The sequence below is a fragment of the Ranitomeya variabilis genome, chromosome 1, assembly GCF_051348905.1.
Source record: "Ranitomeya variabilis isolate aRanVar5 chromosome 1, aRanVar5.hap1, whole genome shotgun sequence".
In the NCBI taxonomy this organism is placed as follows: Eukaryota; Metazoa; Chordata; class Amphibia; order Anura; family Dendrobatidae; genus Ranitomeya; species Ranitomeya variabilis.
The window spans coordinates 250,202,203-250,227,953 of NC_135232.1; the positions used below are offsets into that span (position 1 = coordinate 250,202,203).

The 25,751-nt window shown below is 43.4% G+C and overlaps 1 protein-coding gene across 2 annotated transcripts in view; it reads left to right on the forward strand.

Annotated features, from left to right (window-relative positions):
• The window catches only part of MMP17 (matrix metallopeptidase 17), a 217,939-nt gene that overhangs the window by 43,030 nt on the left and 149,158 nt on the right, over window positions 1–25,751 (forward strand). The window lies entirely within an intron of this gene.

Below are 25,751 nucleotides of genomic sequence, written 5' to 3' on the forward strand. Positions count from 1 at the left end.
ATAGAAAGCCAGCATTCTGGCGTAAAACACTTTCAATTTCAAAATTTTATGTCTTTTGGCGTTTTTATGCCAGTCCCGGCCAGCTCTACCAAACTGCCTAAACTTTCTAATTTACAAAAATTTGCACCACTTTAGTGGAATAAATTTTGCTGGCTATGTATTTTAGTCCTTGACTCCAGTAACGTTTCTGGAAGTGGCGCACTTGAGTTGCAAGATATGCCTATTTCACCTTTCTTATATTCATACACATGGAAAAGAAAGTACATAATAGTCCAAAAATAAGTCCTGGCCACTAAGTGAAACCACTCAGCTCTGAGCCTGGTGCCCAGCACTTCTAAATGAAACACAATCAGCAGGATGGCTCAGTGGGTAAGGGTGCATTAACACTGTATGATGTGTGGCGTTTAATAGTCTAAGCCGATCATGCTTCAGATGTACACATAAAGATGAATACACATAGGCTACCATTGTTCTCAGCAGCACAGGTCTCGTTTGCTTACAAAAATGTGTTGCTGAGGACAATGAGATATTGTGCTGCCCAAAAGACTATTTAACCAGAAAAATTAGTATTTTGCTCATTGGCCGGATGATCATCAGCCTCTTTAGACTGCACGATTATCATGAATGAGCATTCTTGGAATGCTCATTATCGATAATTGTGCAATGTAAATGTATCTTAATACTTTTAACTTGCAGTGCTGACTCTCAGGGTACAAATCCAACAAGGAATAACATCTTTGTGGAGTTTCTGTTCTTTTTGCGTATATTTGCATTTCCTCCAATACTTCAAAGATATTCAGATAGGAAATTTGGATTGCGAGTGTATGCCTGTAAAGTGGCATGAAATATAATGGCTCTATGTAAGCAAGAGAAATCAATAAGCATACCATCCCTCATGGTGACTCCCACATAGGCTGGAAGTGCCTGTTCTTTAGGCAGGGAGCTGGTGACTGATTATGCTTGTTAGGCCGGAGACACACTGGTGCGAGAGACGGCCGAGTCTCGCTGGTTAAAAGCAAGCTGTGGCACCTGCATTCCGGAGCTGAGCGTGCAGCTCCATGTATTGCTATGGAGCCGCACGCTCCGCTCCGGAGTGCAGGTGCCACAGCTTGCTTTTAACCAGCGAGACTCGGCCGTCTCTCGCACCAGTGTGTCTCCGGCCTTAGGGTTCGCTCACACCAGCGTATATACCAGACGAGTGCTATCCACAGTTTTATCGGATATACTCGGATCAATGTTATTCATGTTATTCAATCGGGCAGTGCAGATACCTGATTTTTTTCACTGACTGAATCTGTCAGGGAAATTAATTGCAGTATGCAGCGATTTCACTTTGAAATTGGTTGACACTCACAGATTCAAGTCTATGACATCCGAGTGCAGTTCGATTTCTAGTATTCACAGAATGGAGACGTTGGAGGCCTCACTCACATGACCGGACCATAGATTCTCTCATCCGAGAAAATCAGATCACACTATGTTGACACTATGATCAGAGTTTGATTAGAGTGCCATTAACATAATCGTCCCGATTCTCTTGGATGAGAGAATGCACAGTCATATGAGTGAGCCCTTAAGGGTATGTGCACAGGTTCAGGTTTTTTCACGTTTTTTTCGCATTTTTTCACGATAAAAACGTTATAAAAACTCATTAAAAATGCATACATTATGCATCCTATCATTTAGAATGCATTCTGCAATTTTTGTGCACATGATGCATTTTTTTCCGCGGAAAAAACGCATCGCGGTAAAACAAAAGCAGCATCTTCATTAATTTTGCGGTTTTCCCACTATTCTATGCATTGGGAAAAAAACGCAAAAAAAAAGCACAAAAAACGCGCAAAAAACGCGTCAAAAACGCATGCGGACCTCTGACAGAAATGTCTGGTTTTTGTCAGGAAATTTCTGCAAGAAATCCTGACGTGTGCACATACCATCAAGGTGTTTTACTAACTCGAAAACCCATTGGAATGGAGTTGCGGTTATGTATGGAGAGTGACACACCACTGGTCCTTTCTATCTGGCATTTCAGAACCCCGTTCCCAGCAGCAGTAAGGGGCCCTTTAGTTATCTCCTATCCTTTGGCTGGTTAATAGGTACGCTGATGCAACAGCACAGACAATGTGGAGACAGCGTTACTTAAACCAAACAACTATTTATTCGATTAGCACAACTAAATGGGGGCCTTGGGCACAATATCAGGGTATGGCGCAAACAGTGAAAATTAAACAAGTTATGTTACAAGAAGAATAAAGTAATTCAGATGAAAAGAGATTGGCACAGTGCAATTTACACTCTATCGGTCTTTTATTACCGTTAAATAACTGTTATTGTCAGAGAAGTCTTAAGGTACCGTTACACTAAACGACTTACCAACGATCACGACCAGCGATACGACCTGGCTGTGATCGTTGGTAAGTCGTTGTGTGGTCGCTGGGGAGCTGTCACACAGACAGCTCTCTCCAGCGACCAACGATCAGGGGAACGACTTCGGCATCGTTGAAACTGTCTTCAATGATGCCGAAGTCCCCCTGCAGCACCGGGGTAACCAGGGTAAACATCGGGTTACTAAGTGCAGGGCTGCGCTTAGTAACCCGATATTTACCCTGGTTACCATTGTAAAAGTAAAAAAAAAAAAAACACTACATACTCACATTCTGATGTCTGTCACGTCACCCGCCGGCATCCACAGGGTTAAAACTGCATGTGTCAGCGCCGGCAGTAACAGCGGTGACGTCACCGCTGTGCTCTGCTTTACGGCCGGCGCTGACACATTCAGTGCAGAGAAGCTCTCGGCAGCAGCACGTGCATTGCAGCGCTCCTGCCGAAAGCAGTTTTAACCCTGTGGACGCCGGGGGACGTGACAGACATCAGAATGTGAGTATGTACTGTTTTTTTTTTAACTTTTACAATGGTAACCAGGGTAAATATCGGGTTACTAAGTGCGGCCCTGCGCTTAGTAACCTGATATTTACCCTGGTTACAAGTGAACACATCGCTGGATCGGTGTCACACACGCCGATCCAGCGATTACAGCGGGTGATCAGCGACCAAAAAATGGTCCTGATCATTCCCCAATGACCAACGATCTCCCAGCAGGGGCCTGATCGTTGGTCACTGTCACACATAACGAGATCGTTAGCGGGATCGTTGCTACGTCACCAAAAGCGTGACGTTGCAACGATATCGTTAACGATATCATTATGTGTGACTCAGCCTTTAGTCCTAATACCCCAACCTGAAGGGCATCACTGTAAATACTCGTCCCCTCACCTTTGTCTTTCTATAGGCAGCACAAAATATAACACAGGCCCTAAAGGGAGTCAGAGATACTACTCGCAAGTTGAAGATTGATGAGTTACTCGGTACACTCATCACACTGGCCACCTTCATTCCATGAAGCACAGCCCCTGTCCCCACTTTGTACCATACGTCTACACTGGAAACGACGGCTCACACGAACATCCCTCCACTGCAGACCTAGTCATCTCTCTGCCCTGATTCTGCTCACTTGGCTCAGCTCTCCCAACTCTGGTCACTCTCGGGTCTCTACTTGGATCTCGCCTCTCAACTCATTTGCCCAGATCTGGTCTCTCATATAAGCCAGCTTGCTGTACCGCACATCTGTCCTGCTACAGGTTCAGGTGCCAACTCCTTCACTTCACTGCCCTCTTGGGCCTTTTATAATTAGCAACTGTGCCACAGTTGCCTCCTCCAATCTGTTCCCAGAGGGAACGTGCTCTTCACTCTTGAGTTCCTTCTTTTATTCTTTCTTCTTTTACGTCCTCTATTGTCTTTGACCAGCAGATGGCAGTATTAGCTTGCAGCCACTCTGTTAGGCATTAACTGTGTGCGTCTTCTCACTTGTCTATCCCTTTACAGATTTAGTGAGTTTCTAGTCAACACAGTGAGTCCAGATGATTGTTGAATTCATCTCTATGAAACATATCAATAATACACAATGTTTCCTGTTGCTGAAATAACATGTTCCTGATCCATAAAGTGTCTGCATGTGCTTAAGATGTACAACAAAAGAAGATCAATTATTTCAATTTGTACAGTGGCTGAACAAGTAGAACAAAGGGTACGGATTATTGTAACTTATGTAGTTCTGCGGTTGGGTATGTCTATGTTCTGGCATTTCTGCACTCATACCCAGTACAGAAACATAGAATAGTGATGGCAAAAAATATATCAAGAGTTGCAATCAGTCATTCATTTTTTGTAGAGGATTTTTTTATTTTATTGCTGAAAATAGCACATATATAACAAAATGGCACATGTGGCATTATAATGATATCACCCTAGCTTTAAAAAAAAATTTATTAGTGTCTCTTTGTCTCTCTACATTGTCGATTTGTCTCTGCCATTTTGCTCTAGAGATATGGGCTTCTTCATTTAGAGTACATTTTTATGGTCTTTACAAAGGGGCGCTGCTCACAGGATTCTCCAGGGGCATGTCTTTATGCTGCTTTTCATTATTACCTTATAAGCCACACACCCTTTATAAAAACAATAGAAGTTAACAATAGAAGTTAATACTGAATAAAAACGTCCATATCTCTGAAACTGTAAGGCGGATTTAATTTAAAAAAAACAACTAAATATTCATAGGAACAGCGGCAATAAAATAAGATTAAAAAAAACTGTCCACTTTTGACGTGGTGAGACGTTTGCTTAAACCACATCCCTTTTATAAAACTAAGTAGATAAAATATTACACATTTGGCCAACACCATTTAAATTTTCATAAAATTAGCAATTTTGTGAATTCCAAAACTTCCACAACTACCTGAAATTTTACTTTAACAAGTCAACATTTCCAGACTGCTCCATAATATTGGGACCGTGTGGAATGAAATATATGAAATATTAATTCTAGTGTCATTTGCTTTTCTCCGTTATGTTCCTTTCTCTTCAACAATCATTTCTCATCCATCACACTTAATTCTCTTTTGTATTATATTAAAGATCTTATTATTCTATGCTCGTATTTGCTCTGTCACCTCTTTCCATCCCTCCTATAATTCCTATTTTACTCTTGGTCTTTTAATATAAAGAGTAGAATACCTGCAATTCCCCTCTCACCTCTGTCATCCCATCTCCTCCTTTCCCAGTCACTCTAGTCATTAGTCAGAATTTCTTAACATGTTGGCTGGACCTTATTCTGTTTGAGATGATCAAAGAAATAAGACATAAGGAGAAACAATGGAAAGACTTTAATACTAGCAAGTGAGTAATCCCCCACCGTCTGCGTATAGCAGAATGCATTATGCACAGATATTTAAATCCACATAATACTTCAGTTTCCTGACTGATATGGATTATCCAGATCTGACAGCAATACCAAAGATCAAAATCGGAATGAGTTATCCTGTGTGAGAACAGGCTGCTAAATCATCCCCTCACAGCCGGTCACCAACTGCTTTCATCTTGGACACTGATCCTTCAGCATGAGAATACTTTGTTCCTATTATCTTAAAGTTCCAGCAGTTAGTCTATGGCCTAGGCCACAGTTTGTACATTGGAGCCTAATGTGGCATTGAGAAATGTAGAGAGACAAAGAGACACCATCAGTATTACAATAAAAAAAAGCTATGAAAAATAGATCTATAAAAACAAGTTCAAAGTATTAAAGGGCATCTGTCACTAGGATCAACCCCCTTAAGCTGTCTTTATAGACCCATAGGTCATAGAAAGTTAAATAAAATGATACCTTGATATCTGTGATCTGATGCCTTATTCCAGAGAAAGCCACATTTTTCTTATGAGTTAATTATCTGTTCAGATCTATGGGATGGGCACAGATCTGCATGAGAATCTGCCTCCAGGGATTATTAAAAATAAAAGGGAACATTAACAATGTGAGACATATAAAGACTGACAGTCTGCTCTCCTGGTCTACATGTCTCACACTGGTAGCTTCCTCTTTCATATAAAATAAGCTCTGGAGGCAGATTCTCATGCAGATCTATGTCCGGCCCACAGATCTGAACAGCTAATTTACACAAGGATTTCTCTGGAATAAGAGATTGTATCGCAGATATCAAGATATCATTTTATTCAGCTTCCTATGACCCACATGGCCATATAGACAGCTTTAGAGGGTTGATCCTACTGACAGATCCATTTAAAATGAAGTTAAAGTTTGACGATTAGTGGAAAAACGTGTCCATCTTTAAAAGCTTTGTTGAAGATACTTGATTAACGTGACATAATCCGCTCCCAATGACGAACCCAATCTCATGAATGAGTTACATGCTTTTGACAAATGATCTTATACGTCTACATTTAGGCAGTTCATAAATTACGTGAGTTATAAGACAAGAAAGGTCTTGCTCTATAGTACTTTATAAAAGGGATGTACCTGGTTGTAAAATCACACACAATCCGCTATAACATCACAAATAATTTTTACTTTTTATACCAAAGATAAAGTGTAAATTGTAATTCTGATTAAAGTCTGTAAGGCTTTATAGACTCGATGAGGAGGTGTGGTTGAGATAGATGCTCCTGAATCATTCAGAGGCACAAGCCTATTAATGAGCATATCACTAGTGGCGTGCGCTGCTGTGTGACTTGCTACAGATCTTATTCCAGTCAAAAACTAAAGTAAGATTCATGATGCAAGGTACGCCACAGGGCGACATGAATTTGGCAAGCTGTGGCGTCACACCCCGCTGAACCCCTATCATGCCCCAGCTCCACTCATTTTGCCAGAGCAGGATGAAACTGAAATGATATCCGAGCTTTGATGAATCGGAGGTCTAAATTTTTAAACATTTGTTTGTTTTTTTCAATATTATACATGTACATATTATATGCATTATATGGTATGAAAATTTCTCAATATGCATTTCATCATTACACCCAGCTGCTTCCTATTGAATTAAAAAAAGAAAAAAAAGGAAAAAGGAGAAGAAATTGGCGTGGCCTCCAAGTCCATTAATTATGCCTTCAGCATATTAGTCAGTCCTTATTACCGACATAGCCCCTACAATTCCTAACAAGGTAAAACTGGCACGATTCTCAGATATCTTTCTGTAACATTGCTATTTTCAGTTTGTCTATGTAAAGTAGAACGCTGGAATTCATACTGAAACAAAGACTTCTTTCAATTGTTATAAAGACTTTAGAATAACTTTTAGTCATTTTAAAGCTATAGTAGATTTCTAATTCTTTGCTATATACTGCCTAACTGCAATATAAATATGTTATGCATGAATCCTATACAGTACATATGTGTAAGGAATCTATCAGCCAATCTATCAGATTTATTAGTACTATTGTAGAATCTTGATGTGTTTCCTTCTTTATACAATTTTAGCAAGGTATCCATCTTCCCAATAAAAGTCACAACTGTTTGGATCCGCATTATCTATCTATATAATTGTCTAAGGGGTACTTCCGTCTTTCTGTCGGCAACTTCCGTCACGGATATTCATTCGCTGATTGGTCTCGCCAGCTGCCTGTCATGGCTGCCGCAACCAATCAGCGACGGACACAGTCTGATTAGTCCCTCCCTACTCCCCTGCAGTCACTGCCCGGCGCCCGCTCCATACTCCCCGCAGTCACCGCTCACGCAGGGTTAATGCCAGCGGTAACGGACCGCGTTATGCCGCGGGTAACTCACTCCGTTACCGCCACTATTACCTGTGTGACCAAGTTTTTACTATTGAGGCTGCCTATGCAGCCTCAATTGTAAAAACATCTAATGTTAAAAATAATTTAAAAAAAATAACAAATCATTATATACTCACCTTCCGCCGCCTTTCCGACGCTCCGGTGACCAGTCCATGCAAGCGGCAGGTTCCAGTGCTAAGGTTGGTGTGCGACAAGGACCTGCCATGACGTCACGGTCATGTGACGGCGATGTCATCACAGGCCCTGCGCGCCTGCGCGAGAAGGACCTGCCATGACGTCACAGTCATGTGACCGTGACGTCATCGCAGGCCCTGCGCACCTGCGCAAGATGGACCTGCCATGACGTCACGGTCATGTGACCGCGACGTCATCACACCCTCGGACCGGAAGCTGCCGCCTGAACCGAACACAGGTGACAGAACTACAAGGGGCCCCTCGGAAGGTGAGTATATGTTTATTTTTTATTTTTTAACCTGTGACATACGTGGCTGGGCAATATACTACGTGGCTGTGCAATATACTATGTGGCTCTGTGCTGTATACTACGTCACTGGGCAATATACTACGTCACTGGGCAATATACTACGTAACTGGGCAATATACTACGTGGCTGGCCAATATACTACATCACTGGGCAACATACTACGTGGCTGGGCAATATACTACGGAACTGGGCAATATACTACGGAACTGGGCAATATACTACGGAACTGGGCAATATACTACGTCGGTGGGCAATATACTACGTGGCTCTGTGCTGTATACTACGTAACTGGGCAATATACTACGTAACTGAGCAATATACTACGTGGCTGGGCAATATACTACGTAACTGGGCAATATACTACGTAACTGGCCAATATATTTATTATTATTATTATTCATTTTTATAGCGCCATTTATTCCATGGCGCTTTACATGTGAAATACGGGGCAAATATAGACAAATACGTTAGACATGAGCAAAAAAACAAGGCACACGGGTACATAAGGAGGGAGGACCCTGCCCGCGAGGGCTCACAATCTGCAGGGGATGGGTGATGATACACTAGGAGAGGGTAGAGCTGGTTGTGCGGCGGTTCAGTATATATACTACGTGGCTGTGCAATATACTACGTAACTGGGCAATATACTACGTGGCTGGGCAATATACTACTTAACTGGGCAATATACTATGTAACTGGGCAATATACTATGTAACTGGGCAATATACTACGTCACTGGGCAATATACTACATCACTGGGCAATATACTATGTCACTGGGCAATATACTACGTGGCTCTGTGCTGTATACTACGTCACTGGGCAATATACTACGTCACTGGGCATTATACTATGTCTCTGGGCAATATACTACATCACTGGGCAATATACTACATCACTGGGCAATATACTACGTAACTGGGCAATATATTACGTGGCTCTGTGCTGTATACTGCGTAACTGGGCAATATACTACGTAACAGCAATATACTACGTGGCTGAGCAATATACTACATAACTGGCCAATATACTACGTGTCTGTGCAATATACTACGTAACTGGGCAATATACTACGTGGCTGTGCAATATACTACGTAACTGGGCAATATACTACGTCACTGGGCAATATACTACGTCACTGGGCAATATACTACGTTACTAGGCAATATACTACGTCACTGGGCAATATACTACGTCACTGGGCAATATACTACGTCACTGAGCAATATACTACATAACTGGGCAATATACTACGTGGCTCTGTGCTGTATACTACGTAACTAGGCAATATACTACGTAACTGAGCAATATACTACATGGCTGGGCAATATACTATGTAACTGGGCAATATACTACGTGTCTGTGCAACATACTACGTAACTGGGCAATATGCTACGTGGCTGTGCAATATACTATGTAACTGGGCAATATACTACGTGGCTGGGCAATATACTACGTAACTGGGCAATATACTACGTAACTGGGCAATATACTATGTCACTGGGCAATATACTATGTGGCTCTGTGCTGTATACTACGTAACTGGGCAATATACTACGTGGCTGGGCAATATACTACGTCACTGGGCAATATACTACGTAACTGGGCAATATACTACGTGGCTCTGTGCTGTATACTACGTAACTGGGCAATATACTATGTGGCTCTGTGCTGTATACTACATCGCTGTGCAATATACTACGTGGCTCTGTGCTGTATACTACGTAACTGGGCAATATACTACGTCACTGGGCAATATACTATGTAACTGGGCAATATACTACGTGGCTGGGCAATATACTACGTAACTGGGCAATATACTGTGTGGCTGTGCAATATACTACGTAACTGGGCAATATACTATGTCACTAGGCAATATACTACGTCACTGGGCAGTATACTACGTGGACATGCATATTCTTGAATACCCGATGCGTTAGAATCGGGCCACCATCTAGTAAATTATAATCCTCAACATTGAAATTGCAACACAAAGAAGGAACTGTCATGTAATTATGGAAATCACAGGATAGATAGACATGTTAATGAAATGAAAATGATGAAAAAAATGAATGCTAAAATTTTTAAATATCTCAATCCATTTACTATTGAGTATGAGGGCCATGTACAGATATACATGCACTTACATGCCTTGGCATGCCATCAGTAAGGTTATTAATGGATGTCTGAGGAATGTTCAGCCACGCTGCATGTACTTTAGCATGCAAATCATTAAACTCTGCTGCTGGTAGCTCATTTTGCAATTGTGGACCAATGACATCAAAGATGTGATTGATGAGAGACAAGTCTGGAGACGCTGCAGGCCACGGTAGCACATTTAGGTCCCGCAGGCTGCTCACAGTTGCATGACAAACATACAATCTGGTGTTGTTGTGTTGAAAAATGGCTCCTGGAACACTTTGAAGAAATGGCCGTTTCAGAGTTCAGAGTTTAGGATTCCTAAAATGAAGACCAGAGGAATCTGGATATCGTACAATATGCCACACCTTAAACTTGGGTAATGTTCCTCTTGTATGCTTCTTTACTACATTGCTCAAGTGTTGTATAGATCAGTTTTCAGCTTTCATTGCATCGAAAAACAGGACTCATCACAGCAGATGATAGACCGCCAATCTAACCTCTATTGCCATCTTGCTCTGCCCCATGAAAGCCTTGGAGAGAACTGGGATATGATCAATGGAACATCTGTAGCTGGAAGCCTGGCTCATAGCCCAATGTCATGCAAATGCCTTCTGATGGTCTTTGTAGACACTGTTTGATGCCTTAAGTTTGGTATGTGACAACCAATTTCACTTTCAGTACAGAATGGCTCAATCATGGAGCCAGTGGTACAGCCATTTCTCCAAAATGTACAAGAATTCATTTTTCAACACGATCCAAGGCCACATGTTGCTCGTACTACTATGAGCTGACTGTGTAGCCTAAACATGCTGCCAGATCTGCAGTGTCTCCACACTTGTCTCCCATCAAGCACATCTGGGACATCATTGGTTGGTAATTGCAAAGAAAGATTTGCATGCCCAAGTGCATGCAGCTGTCACAGGGATATCGCAACAGAGAGGTTCTACACTTATTAGAACTGCTTCACCATCCAATTAAGCACACATTTTCCTTGCTCTGTCATGGCAAGGGTTAATCAGTTCAGTTGAGCTCTCCTTCAATTGTCTCAGCTGTTCTGTGTTGGCCACTTCCGTCTGGTGTATATACTTGTCACTGGCACTAGGGAGTTGAAAGTTATAGTACTTCCTGGTTTGGTGGTGATGAAGAGAGTTCAGTGTTTGGAGTAGATGGAGAGTTTTTCTGGAGATTGTTGGGTGGCGTTGGTTTATCCTTATCCTCTGACATTTGGTTTCCCCTTCCTACACCATCCCTGTTTCCCACTCTTTTGTGAGTGTATTTGTGTGACAGTAGTTTTCTTTTATCCCTACCTGTTTACCCCTGTCTGCCTGGTTATTGTTTTCCTATACACTTTGGCCCCTCACCTACCTGGGTGGGGGAGAGATAAGATAGGGTTAAGTTAGGAGCATAGGAAGGTATGAGACCCTGGCCTCTACACCATCCGGGGTAATTCGGGGGGACAGGGATAGACTAGGGCACCCCTAGCTCAAGGGATCGGGTAGGTGCCCACAGTCTCTTGTCACTATGTGACAGCAGCGAGGTAGAACATTTCTCAGATTACCAAAAATAACTTTATTAACAGCATGTCAAGGTAAGTAAGTCCCTGTGTTTTTGCTCTAGGTGCTCATACTCACTTCTGAATGAAGGACGATGTTTTGAAAATGTTGTTTCCATTTTTTCAGAAATTGCATATCAGTGATTTTCATAATTCCATGACTTTTCTTGGAGAAATGTACAATGCATTTCATAAATGAGTACACCTTAATTTATCAAAAAAACTTTAGTTTCCTTTCAGAATCAACATTTTATATGGGATACCATGCTACAAAATACTCCCACAAATGTTTGCTGTTGATTTTAAACAAAGTTTGTTATTCTACACATCCAAAAGAATAATTTTCTAACAAAATCATTCAAGACCATGTTGCAAATTAGTGCATTGCAATGAAAGTCTTACGAGTAAAGCTGAAGTTTAGATTGCAAAATTCTAATTAACATGAATTCAAGTCCAATCATTCATTAAACAGGTATACAGCACACAATTGACTATAAAAGGGCATTATTTAACAAAGAAAATCACTTCCCATTTCATACTGTCAGCAATGGCACCATATGGAAGAGAAATGTAACAAGACCAGAGAAAAAAAAATGTTTACCCAAGAAAGATGAAAACTACAAGATCTGTAAAGCTTTACTTATCTGTCAGAATAATGTAGAACACGTTGTACAAAAAATGTAACAAAGATGGAACTGCAACCATCTCGCAGAAACATCACGGTTGATCTCGGACATTAACACTTAGACAGGAGCATCTTGTGATGTGAAAGGCTGAAGAAAATTGACATGCAAGTTCACTGCAGTTAGCTAAAGAAGTAGGAAGCCAAAGCAGAGTAGGTCTTTTCTATGACACAATACAGCGTACCCTGCACAGAAATGGCATGTATGGGTGCCGTCCACGAAGGGAACAACTCCTAAAGCCCATGTATGAAAAAGCCCACCTACAGTTTGCCATGAATATGCTTTTTAACTTGGTAGCAGCTGTCCCCTTTAAAAATGCCTTACTGCTCACAGTTATACATTGACTTTAATTAGTAGCTATGGCATTTACACTATCAGCCAAAAGAAAACATCAGTCCTAACAAGAACGCAGAGAAGCATCAGTGTATTAACATTTGAAAGCAAATGTAATTTATTGCAACTGTGTTCATGAAAGAAAAAAAATGAACAGTCCCATTTCTCAACAGCTGCAGCTGAATGTTAAAATAATACTTAATGCTATACAATAGATTTGTCTGAAATGTAAGGCATCCGTGGATTAGAAAAGAAAAGAATATCACAGTCTGGATTGTCTCCAAAATAGTAATGGTAATGTTATGTGGATGGCAATTATTTACATTGTATAAATGCCCCAATGAAGTATATGACACCTTGGAGATGCCTACAATGCAACTCTAAAGTAGTTCTCTCTATTGTGTGCTGTTATTTTCTGACCAGTTCACTGACACAGCTGACAAGTTCTTCATTGCTATGTCCTATAATCTTCTCCCCTACAGAGATCGCCCACTTGAATTCCCAGCACATGGTGCAGAGCTGTCACTCAAACATCTCCTGCCTTAGGGCTGCGCTTCTTCTCCTTTGTATCAGCACAGCAGTGCCTGGAGCCAGAAGCTTAAAAAAGACCCAGAGACTTGATTATTGTGAAGCCAGATGACATAGGTGGGCAAGCAGGTTAAAAGTGTCTCATCTTCCCACCTGCCTCCATCCAATCTTTAGACAGAAGGGATTTGGCTCCAGAATCTTTACATCTACAAAACATTAACTATATGTCTACATCTGATGGTACTTGCATTGTTTCTCAGTGCACAGTCATGTGGAATATGTATTTATCAAGGCTTATCATTTCATTCAGCACAAAACGCCTTTAGTTTGACAATTACCATCGTCTTAGCTATCTCACACATCCTACCAAGCGTGGTAATTTCTCCATCATTAACACACAGTTCACACCTGATTTTTCATTACAGCATGATGCTACTAAAATCTCCATTTGTCTTTTGAAGGCAGTTTATAAATTCACGGACGTAGAAGCAATCTCATTTTATTATGAACTCATATTGTGTTCATAAATTCCACTAAATGTCAATACTAGATTATGGGTAGGTTATTTAATTGTAAAAGAAATGTAGCTGACTTTCTCATTTCCTTCATTATTTTCTCTCTGATCATAAAGAAATTGAGTTTGCCAGTCGGACTGTGCAAGAAAAATGCCACTAATGCCTTGTCTGTCTCAGATCGGCTTAGTGGTGCAAAGTCCAATCCTGCAACTACTTATTAAATACAAAAGTATTATACTGTAGTTATTTTTCATTTGCAGAAAACTTTATCTTATAAAGCATTTTAATGCAAAAGGATTAGAGAAAATGGTGCTACTTGTGGTGTGTGCATTTTGTCATTGGAAAGTCGAGGTTGGCAAATAAAATGGTTTTCCTTTGGGAGTGCCATTAATGTGCACAAAAGTGCAGAAAAGACTAGAATTTGAATATTTTAAAGTTAATTTACTTTTTTAGGAAAAAAAAGTTTAAGGTGTTAATGTTTTAATACCCTGGGAAACTTAATACAGTATCCAGCACTTCAATAATTGGACACTACCTTGCTACCCAATATACTGTTCCAGTGGACTCCTCCTCACATATACATTGCCATTGCCCTGCCCATCACATAAACAGTGCCAGTGGATGCACCTCCTATAAGCAGCTCCAGTGGACTGGATGCCCATCACATAAACAGTACCAGAAGACTGTCCTAACAGACAGTTCCAGCAGACTGCCTCTCATATATACTGTTCTAGTGGACTTGTCGTTAAATAAACAGTGCCAATGGACTGCCTCTCACTAAACAGTGCCAGTGAACTTTTCACATAAACCATGACAGTGGACTGCCTCTCACATAAACAGTTTGAGTGGATGTCTCGTCATATAAACAGTTCCATTGGACTATCCTTCTTGTTCCAAATGATTGCCCCTCATATAAACAGTGCTAGCGTAATTACCCTCACATAAGCAATGTCAGTGGACTTCCTCTCACATGAACAGTTCCAGTGGACAGCAGCCACTCACATAGACAGTTCCAGTGGACTGCCCCTCACACAAATAGTTCTGTTACGCTCGGCCCAGACTGTTTATCACAAAAGTGGATTGTGGCCCCACTGTGCCACGTACCAAGGAGAGCCTGGAGGGGCGTGACTAAGTGTCTCCCCATGCATGGCAACTGACTGGATCCGAAGAGAGAACGGGGAGGCAAGATACAACACCAGTACGGACCTCGGTCACATGGCAGCTGAGCCCTCAATGAGATATGATGGTGCTGACTGACAAGACTGATATATAGGCTGGCAGGTGTAAGACCCAGTTCAGACAGGATGGACAGGCACGGATTCAGGAAGTACTGGGTCTCTGGCAAGGGGATATTGGACCAAAAGTGCGGACAGACAGAGAACCGCAGATGCGGACAGACAGGGAACCATAGATGCGGACAGACGGAACCACAGACGTGGACAGGCAAGGAACAGCAGACGTGGACAGGCAAGACAAGATTCTGATCACAAGACAGGTTCAATACAGACTGGGACAAGTTCACACAGGGTACTTACAATGAATTAGCAAGTGTACTCACTAAAAACTAATGTTGCACAGCGACAACAGATTCGAGAAAGGCACTGATTTAGACACTGCAGGTTACAGAGATAGAAACAGGTTCACATAATGCAGGTTTTAGAGATAGGTACAGGTTCAGACACTGCAGTGTTTAGGGATAGGAACCGGTTCAGACACTGAAGGTTTTAGGGAAACATCCAGACTTAGATACAAACAAGTTCAGGAATAGGTCCTAATTCAGACAAGGAAAGACACAGGTACAGACTCAAGGTTCAGGCCTGGGTATTCAGCTCCCAGGGTGGCAGAAACAGGAAAGACCCTGGCAATTCACCTGTTGCACAAATACACTGAAAAAAAATGTTGCTTAAGCCGATCCCAACAGGTGGAGGTGCATTAAGCACCCAGTGCCTCTCAGCTACAGGCTGGGGACACATTAGGAGTGCACACACTGTCGTTCCCGAGCGTGCGCCCTAATCATGCAGCCAGGAAACATGCACAGCCAGCAGAGGACACAGAACTTACAGCATACAGCAAAAAGGAGACAAATAACTCACTGCAAGACATGGAGTGGTGAGTACATCGGTGTCCCTGCATGCTTGGAGATGGGAAGCCATGCAGGGATGCAGGCAGTGGTGTTACAAGTTCCAGTGAACTGCCTCTCACATAAACCATGCAAATGGACTGCCCCTTACATACACAGTTCCAGTGGACTACCCTTCACATAAACGGTGCCAGTGGACTTCCACTAACCTAAACAGGTTCAGTCGACTGCTCCTTACCTAAACTGTTCTGGTGGACTGCCCCTTACATATACAGTTCCTTTGGACTGTCCCTCACGTAAACACTGCCAGTGTCCCTCACATAAACAGTTCTGGTAGACTGCCCCTTACATGCACAGTTTCAGTGAACTGCCCTTTACATAAACTGTTCCAGTGGACTACCCCTCACATAAACATAGAGAAAACAAGAGAAAGAGGTATGCGGAAACAGTGGTCACCAAAAAATATAAGATATAGTGTCAGTGGACTCTCCATCACATAAACAATGTCAGTGGACTTCCCCTCACATAAACAGTTCCAGTAAACTACCACTCACATAAACAGTTCCAGTAGACTGCCCCTCACATAAACATTTCCAGTGGACTGCCCCTCACATAAACAGTGCCAGTGGACTTCCCCTCACATAAACAATGTCAGTGGACTTCCCCTCACATAAACAATGTCAGTGGACTTCCTCTTGCATAAACAGTTACAGTGGACTTCCCCTCACATAAGCAATGCCAGTGGACTGCCTCTCACATAAACACTGCCAGTGGATTGCCCCTCACATAAACAGTACCAGTAGATGTTCTTTCACAAAACAGTTCAGGTGGACTGCCCCTCATATAAACAGTTCCGGTGGATTGCCCCTCACTTAAACAGTTCCAGTGGACTGACACATAAAAAATGCCAGTGGACTGACCCTCAGATAAACAGTGCTAGTGGACTGCTCTATTCTGGTGGACCTCTCCTCACATAAACAGTTTTGGTAGACTGCCCCACATATAAACATCTTCAGTGGACTACCCCTCACATAGACAGTACCAGTGGACTTCCCCTCACATAGACAGTACCAGTGGACTTCCCCTCACATAAACAATGTCAGTGGACTGCCCTACAAAGATATAGTGCAAGTGAATTGTCCCTCAGAGAAACCAAGCCAGTGGACTACCCATCACATGAACAGTGCTAGTTGTCTGTCCATCATATAGAAACTGCCAATAGAAAGTCCCCATAAACAATGCAGCAAACTGCTCCCAAGGTTACTGTGCTACCATCTGTGACAGTTTTCATAAATCTGCTCTCAGTAATATGTACTTTATTTTTTTTATCCACGTCAACAGTTTAAAAGACTGCACTGTCATCGACATGCTTGTCTAAAGCCAGTTTAGTCACATGAATCAGCCTCCAGTCACTTTCATATTGGAATATTTGGTCATTATTTTGAATAAATTTATATGAGCAAAAACTAGAATTTGGTCAAAAGAGGAACAAATCTTTCCATTATACGGTATCTGTGTTTTGGACCCACTCCTGGATTTGACCTACAAATACATGTACAAAATACTGCTGTGTGAATGGCCGTAGTTTGCACTAGTTCAGTATTAGCTTGATATAATGGAAAGATCATTTTGATTTGCTTTACCGTAAAGTATTCCAGGTTGAACTCAATGAATCTTCCTATGAGTGAGTCATCTGTTATTGCGGCCATATGCATATACAGTACATTAGCGTCTCATTTGTGCACAAGAGAACATAAATAATATCTTACTCCTTGTGAATCTGTGGCTTATGTCTCCTAAGAAAATAGGCAGGTATCTAATGAAAATGTACAGAACACAAATACATCACTAATCAAATGGACATAACTTACTAAAAGCTTTACTGGTGCCAGTACATTGAGAAAGATTTATATCCACCTTTCAGCTTTATGGCCAGTATTCAGGTTTTGGAGATATGCCCACTAAGCAATAACATCTAGTATACAAACTATCAGGTAGAATAGTGAAAATGTAGTTAATGTGCGTTACACAGGATGCAATAAAGAAGAAACATTACTCATATACGCTGATTTATAATCCTGCAACCATAGCATTACTTACACCATCACCAACTCCTTACTAAGAGCATTGTTTTTGTGTTAAAAATGAAGCTTTAATGTTATGTCACATCTAGAAGCGTTAACATAGATCGCTAATGGTATCAGTCATTCAACAGTTCCATTGTACAGGGTGATTATAAAAGAATCATCGGGTTTCAAAGAGGTATATTTAAAAAAGTATAACATGCACAATAGCGAATGTCATATGATAGCGAACATAAACTCTTCAAGTTTAGCATATAATGTTTACCACTGTTCTATGTGTCCTCGTTTTATCACACAACACACATCTATGCGATAACCTAAACTCGCTGCAGGTTGTCCCTGTCGATGGTCAATAGAGTGGCGGAAATGCGGTCCCAGAGCTCATCCAGAGTTGCATTTGAAGTTTGGGTGTAATGCGCATTAGGCGCATAGGGGCGGGACTGTGGGTAGGGTCTTCGGCCCCTACTCCAACCCCTCCACCTGCCTCTGGTGTCTGTATCTGCCTCCTGTTTGAAAGTTTGCACCGGCGACATCCTAGCCGTGGATTCCGCATGCGCAGGTTCTCATTTTGGCATTGGAAAGTAAATATGGGAATAAGTTATAAAACTCTGTGATGTCTGTACCTCTGTTATTCCAGCTAGAAATGCATAGATACATTGAAAATTGAGTGTTACAATCTCCATTGTCAACAGGGTAAAACCTCTGACACGGTCCAATAAGCGGTAACACTGGGAAATTGTAGAGTGAAGCACTAAGCCAACAAACCAAGGGGAACGGTAACACCCAGTTGTCAGGTGAGGGCTGCACATGTATAATGAACAGTGCTAAGAAACTAAGCTCCAGAAGTGTTATATTATGGGAATATAAGTATTACCTAAAATAGGAAGGTCAGGAGAGCTGACAGATTAGTTAGAAGTGTACCTGTGCTTTGTAACAAAAAATGGCAAAAAAAAGTGTAGTCTTGATGCATCAACCCCCACAATGTTATGCTTTGCACTGAGGGATTCTCATGGTCTCATGGTCAGTAATTTGCCATCCACTCTTTTTGAATGTTTGGTTGCTCTTCACCTGCATTCTGAGAGCACTATAATTGCCAAAACTCACTTTCTCTCACTTCCCAGAATGCATTTGTCACGGGGAGACTAGGTGGGCAAGAGCTAATAACCCGGGCCCCTGCAATTTCCCTCAGACTAGGGAAATCCTGACTGACCCTCTACCTAGAGTTTACACTGATGGTGTGCATGTCTAGGCCTCGACCCTCGCCCTGTCTCCTGTTTCAACCCTAGGCTGAAACCACCGCCCACCGCCCAGTGAAAGATCATACACCAATACCCACAGTAAGAACAGACAAGGATAACGGAAAATATACAACACGCCGCAGTCACTCAGGAATACACTATAAATGCGCAGGGCAAAATACGAATATAGGAAGGAGTAAATAAGACAAAGGGAAATACACCACCAGCAACGATACTCCAACTACTAGCTCACCACTCCAGACCGAGATAACAACGCACAAGACAGAAGCTATAATTGGCGACGCCCAATGTTCAGGAGAACTATTTAAAGGCAATGGGCATGGCCCAGCTTCCAATCCGAGCATCAGGTAAATTAACCCCGGACCAGCTAGATAAAATCTAGCCGACGCCAATGAGCACATAGTGGCCAAAAGCGGAAATACCGCTGTCTGTCGAACGACCTGGTCTGAACAGCGTCCGACATGACAGTACCCCACCTTCTACGAGGGACCCCAGGGCCCTCACGGCTTATAGGACCCGGCTTGTCCGGATAGCGACAGTGAAAAAACCTGACCAGCCGATCTGCATGAATGTCCGAGGCTGGTACCCAGGACCTCTCCTCAGGCCCATAACCACACCAGTGTACCAAGTACTGTAAAGTGCGGCGCACTACACGAGAGTCAACCACCTTGGAGTCTTCAAATTCCAAATTACCATCCACCAAGACTGGAGGTGGCATAGGCGCCGCGTCCACAGAACCCACCACCTTCTTTAAAAGAGACCTGTGGAACACGTTGTGTATCTTATACACCGTAGGAAGCTCCAAACGGTACTCTACTGGGTTAATGACGGCGGTGACCCTAAATGGACCAATAAACCGTGGACCCAATTTAAGGGATGGTATTTTGAGTCTTATGTTTTTTGTGGATAACCACACCCAGTCATTCACACTCAGGTCCGGACCTGGCACACGCCTACTGTCAGCCACACGTTGTACCTAGCACCCACACTCAACAGGCGCTGTTTAACTCTCCTCCAGACTGATGACAATTGTGCTCCTAACTGGTCCTCCTCCGGAACGCCGGAAGAGCCCCTCTGACTCAAAGTACAAAATTGAGGATATAGCCCGTAAACACAAAAAAACGGAGACTCCCCAGACGACTCCTGGCGGTGATTATTGATGGCAAACTCAGCCAAAGGAAGAAAGGTAGACCACTCCTCCTGGTTATCAGAGACAAAGCAGCGTAAGTACTGTTCCAAATTTTGGTTCATACGCTCAGTCTGACCATTTGACTGAGGATGAAATGCCGAAAAATGAGACAACTTGATCCCCAGCCGTGAGCAAAATGCTTTCCAAAATTTTGCCACAAACTGAGTACCCCTATCAGACACGATGTCAGACGGAACTCCATGAAGTCTGACCACCCCCTGCACAAATACCTGAGCCAGAGTCTTAGCGTTAGGCAACGAAGGCAAAGACACAAAGTGCGACATTTTTGAAAACCGATCAACAATCACCAAGATGACCGTGTTCACAGCTGAGGAGGGCAAATCAGTGATGAAATCCATGGAGATTTCCGTCCATGGCTTACTAGGTACCTCAAGAGGAAGTAGTGTGCCAACAGGACAGGAGCGGGGCATCTTAGCCCTAGCGCACGTGGTACAATCTGACACGTATGAGACCACATCCTGTCGGATCTTGGGCTACCAAAACCGATGTGACACCAACTCCAAGGTACCTCTAACCCCTGGGTGGCCAGCCAGGACAGCATCATGATGCTCCGCCAAAACCTTTAAGCGGAGATGAAGCGGTACAAAAGATTTGTTGATGGGGAGCTCAGATGGTACCTCCTCCTGAGCCTCGGCAATCTCAGCCTCAACCTCGGTAGTGAGAGCCGAAACCACAACACCCTTTTGGAGGATGGGTACTGGATCCTCACGAGATTCTCCCCCTGGAAAACACCTGGACAGAGCATCCACCTTAGTGTTTTTAGACCCCAGTCTGTAAGTGACAACAAAATTGAACCGCGTGAAAAACAATGCCCAGCGAGCCTGCCTGGGGGACAGACGCTTGGCTGACTCCAAATACAGCAGATTCTTATGATCAGTAATAACAGTAACCTGATGTACCGACCCCTCCAAGAAGTGTCGCCAGACTCGCCATTCCTCAAAGGCCAACTTGATTGCCAACAACTCCCTGTTGCCGATATCGTAGTTACGTTCGGGGGACGACAGTTTCTTGGAGAAATAGGCGCATGGACGCAAATCACTCAAAGATGAGCCTTGTGATAGTGCCGCCCCCACACCAACCTCAGACGCATCGACTTCCACAACAAAAGGTTTTGATACGTCTGGCTGCACAAGAATGGGGGCTGAAACAAAACTGTTCTTAAGAAATTCAAATGCGTGCACAGCAGCCTCAGGCCAAACGGAGAAATTGGTACCCTTTTTAGTCATGTCAGTTAGCGGTTTAGCAATGATGGAAAAATCCTTGATAAATTTCCTATAGTAGTTAGTAGGGTTGAGCGACTTTCATTTTTTTAAGATCGAGTAGGGTTTTGGGAAACCCGATTTTGTCCAGAGTCGAGTCGAGTGCAGTCGGCCGATTATCGCTAAAAATCGGGGATCGACCGAAACACGAAACCCAATGCAAGTCAATGGGGAAGCATAGTCGGCAGTGAGTGGAGGCCAGGAAAACACCTACAGTGCCCATTTTAATGCCAAAAACATCCATTCTTGTTTCTGAAGCTTGCCAATCTTAATTAACTGTATAATAATAGTTGGGCATAGGGAATTGGGGGAAAGTTGTGGGGGGAGTAGGGCTGGCTCAAGTTTTTCGTGGGCCCAGGAAATGCGGACTACGTCACGGCGGTGTTGCAGGGAAAGGTAAGTATTTAAAAGTTGCAAGTGCTGTGATCCTGAGCAAGCAGGGGGGGCCCACTCGTTCGCATTGCCACTGGCACAGGGCCCCTCAAAGTACGGCGGTGTGTTTGCATGGCGGGGGCGCCTCCCACCAGCAGCGACACTTTTGCGTACTCTGAGGGGCCCTGTGCCAGTGACGTCGCCAACGAGTATGCCCCCCCACCTGATGAAGGAACCTGCACTTTCATCTGCACCTTCCTCTTTGTCCCTGTGTAAGGTGGTATAACATGCGGGAAGGGGAACCTTACTTTCAGCAGGGACAGATTCTGGCTGTGTAGAGTACAAGGGGAATGTAGTGGTCTAGGTCAATGTACCAGCAGACTCATTTAGCAGTGGCTGGGCAATGGGCAGGATGAGGAGGAAACAGATATAGGGCCAAAGAATAAAGTAGGCTACATGCAGTTCAAAATTGGTAACAGGACTAAACAGGCGGCATTGCTTTGTTCAGTGGAGTAGCAAACCCAAGAGCAGCAGACACTGTTTCAAGGGCCTAACCACACTAGTAGGCCAAATGCAGTTTAATATCTGATAGTATAGGGCGAAAGCCAGAATGTGGAAGCTCAGCTTTGTTCAGTTGAGGACAACACCAGGGAGGGGCAGACACCTTTAGTAGGCCGGAAAAGCCTATTGCATTTTTTAAAATGGTAATTTGGAGCAGAAGGTTGAAGCTCAGCTTTATTTAGTTGAGGGCAACACCAGGGAGGGGCAGAAGCCGTTAGTAGGCCCTAACCACCATTTTTTTTTTTTTTAAAACCACTTAATGAGAGCCGGAAGGTTGAAGCTCAGCTTTATTTAGTTGAGGACAACACCAGGGAGGGGCAGAAGCCGTTAGTAGGCCCTAACCACCATTTTTTTTTTAAAACCACTTAATGAGAGCCGGAAGGTTGAAGCTCAGCTTTATTTAGTTGAGGACAACACCAGGGAGGGGCAGAAGCCGTTAGTAGGCCCTAACCACCATTTTTTTTTTTTAAACCACATAATGAGAGCCGGAAGGTTGAAGCTCAGCTTTATTTAGTTGAGGACAACACCAGGGAGGGGCAGAAGCCGTTAGTAGGCCCTAACCACCATTTTTTTTTTAAAACCACTTAATGAGAGCCGGAAGGTTGAAGCTCAGCTTTATTTAGTTGAGGACAACACCAGGGAGGGGCAGAAGCCGTTAGTAGGCCCTAACCACCATTTTTTTTTTTTTTAAAACCACTTAATGAGAGCCGGAAGGTTGAAGCTCAGCTTTATTTAGTTGAGGACAACACCAGGGAGGGGCAGAAGCCGTTAGTAGGCCCTAACCACCATTTTTTTTTTAAAACCACTTAATGAGAGCCGGAAGGTTGAAGCTCAGCTTTATTTAGTTGAGGACAACACCAGGGAGGGGCAGAAGCCGTTAGTAGGCCCTAACCACCATTTTTTTTTTTTAAACCACATAATGAGAGCCGGAAGGTTGAAGCTCAGCTTTATTTAGTTGAGGACAACACCAGGGAGGGGCAGAAGCCGTTAGTAGGCCCTAACCACCATTTTTTTTTTTTTTAAAACCACTTAATGAGAGCCGGAAGGTTGAAGCTCAGCTTTATTTAGTTGAGGACAACACCAGGGAGGGGCAGAAGCCGTTAGTAGGCCCTAACCACCATTTTTTTTTTTTTTAAAACCACTTAATGAGAGCCGGAAGGTTGAAGCTCAGCTTTATTTAGTTGAGGACAACACCAGGGAGGGGCAGAAGCCGTTAGTAGGCCCTAACCACCATTTTTTTTTAAAAACCACTTAATGAGAGCCGGAAGGTTGAAGCTCAGCTTTATTTAGTTGAGGACAACACCAGGGAGGGGCAGAAGCCGTTAGTAGGCCCTAACCACCATTTTTTTTTTTAAAACCACATAATGAGAGCCGGAAGGTTGAAGCTCAGCTTTATTTAGTTGAGGACAACACCAGGGAGGGGCAGAAGCCGTTAGTAGGCCCTAACCAAAGTTGAAGGCCAAATGCAGTTTAATTTCTGATACTATAGGCCGAAAGCCAGAAGGTGGAAGTTCCGATTTAGACAGTGGAGGACAATTTGAATTAGGGACTGCAGACAGACTTAGTAGGCTGTCCCCTGTGGACCATGCATCCACCACATTAACCCATTGCGCCGTAATGGACACGTAATCTTCCGTGGCCATGCCTACAGGTCCATGCGTCTGTTGTCAGGTGCACCTTTGTACTCACAGATTGCCAGAGTGCATGGACAATGCGGTCTTCTACATGCTGGTGGAGGGTTGGGATGGCTTTTCTCGCAAAAGAAGTGTCGACTGGTTAGCTTGTAGCGTGGTACAGCGTAGTCCATCATGGCCTTATTAATAGTAAATAAAATATATAACTAGGCTCTATGAACTTTTAAATAGGTTCCAGGGGTACACGGGCAGCATTGGTGTGGTCAGTGGAGGAGTATTGCAAGTAGGGGCTGCAGACAGGCTATCAAAGGCCTAAAATAACAAACAGTAGGCAGTCATGGCAGTTTTACATCGGTTACATGGATACACAGGCAGGCACTCCAGGCAGCATTGTGCTCAGTGGAGGAGTATTGCAAGTAGGGGCCGCAGACAGGCTATCAAAGGCCTAAAATAACAAACAGTAGGCAGTCATGGCAGTTTTACATCGGTTACATGGATACACAGGCAGGCACTCCAGGCAGCATTGTGGTCAGTGGAGGAGTATTGCAAGTAGGGGCCGCAGACAGGCTATCAAAGGCCTAAAATAACAAACAGTAGGCAGTCATGGCAGTTTTACATCGGTTACATGGATACACAGGCAGCTAGGTGGTGAGTGGAGGAGTATTTAAAGTAAGGACCGCAGACAGGCTATCAAAGGCCTAACATAACAAACAATAGGCTCATGGCAGTTTTACAGCGGTTACATGGATACACGGGCAGGCAGCTTGGTGGTGGTGAGTGGAGGAGTATTTAAAGTAGGGACCGCAGACAGGCTATCAAAGGCCTAACATAACAAACAATAGGCTCATGGCAGTTTTACAGCGGTTACATGGATACACGGGCAGGCAGCTTGGTGGTGAGTGGAGGAGTATTTAAAGTATGGACCGCAGACAGGCTTCGAAGGCCTAACACAATAAAATGGGCTGGCTGTAGGCACTTTAAAATTGGTTCCAGGGGTACACGGGCAGCAGTGGTCTGGTCAGTGGAGGCCTAGTGGAAGGAGGGACCGCAGACAGGCTTCGAAGGCCTAACACAATAAAATGGGCTGGCTGTAGGCACTTTAAAATTGGTTCCAGGGGTACACGGGCAGCAGTGGTCTGGTCAGTGGAGGCCTAGTGGAAGTATGGACCGCAGACAGGCTTCGAAGGCCTAACACAATAAAATGGGCTGGCTGTAGGCACTTTAAAATTGGTTCCAGGGGTACACGGGCAGCAGTGGTCTGGTCAGTGGAGGACTAGTGGAAGGAGGGAGCGCAGAAAGGCTTCAAAGGCCTAAAATAACAAACAATAGGCTCATGGCAGTTTTACAGCGGTTACATGGATACACGGGCAGGCAGCTTGGTGGTCAGTGGAGGAGTAGGGACCGCAGACAGG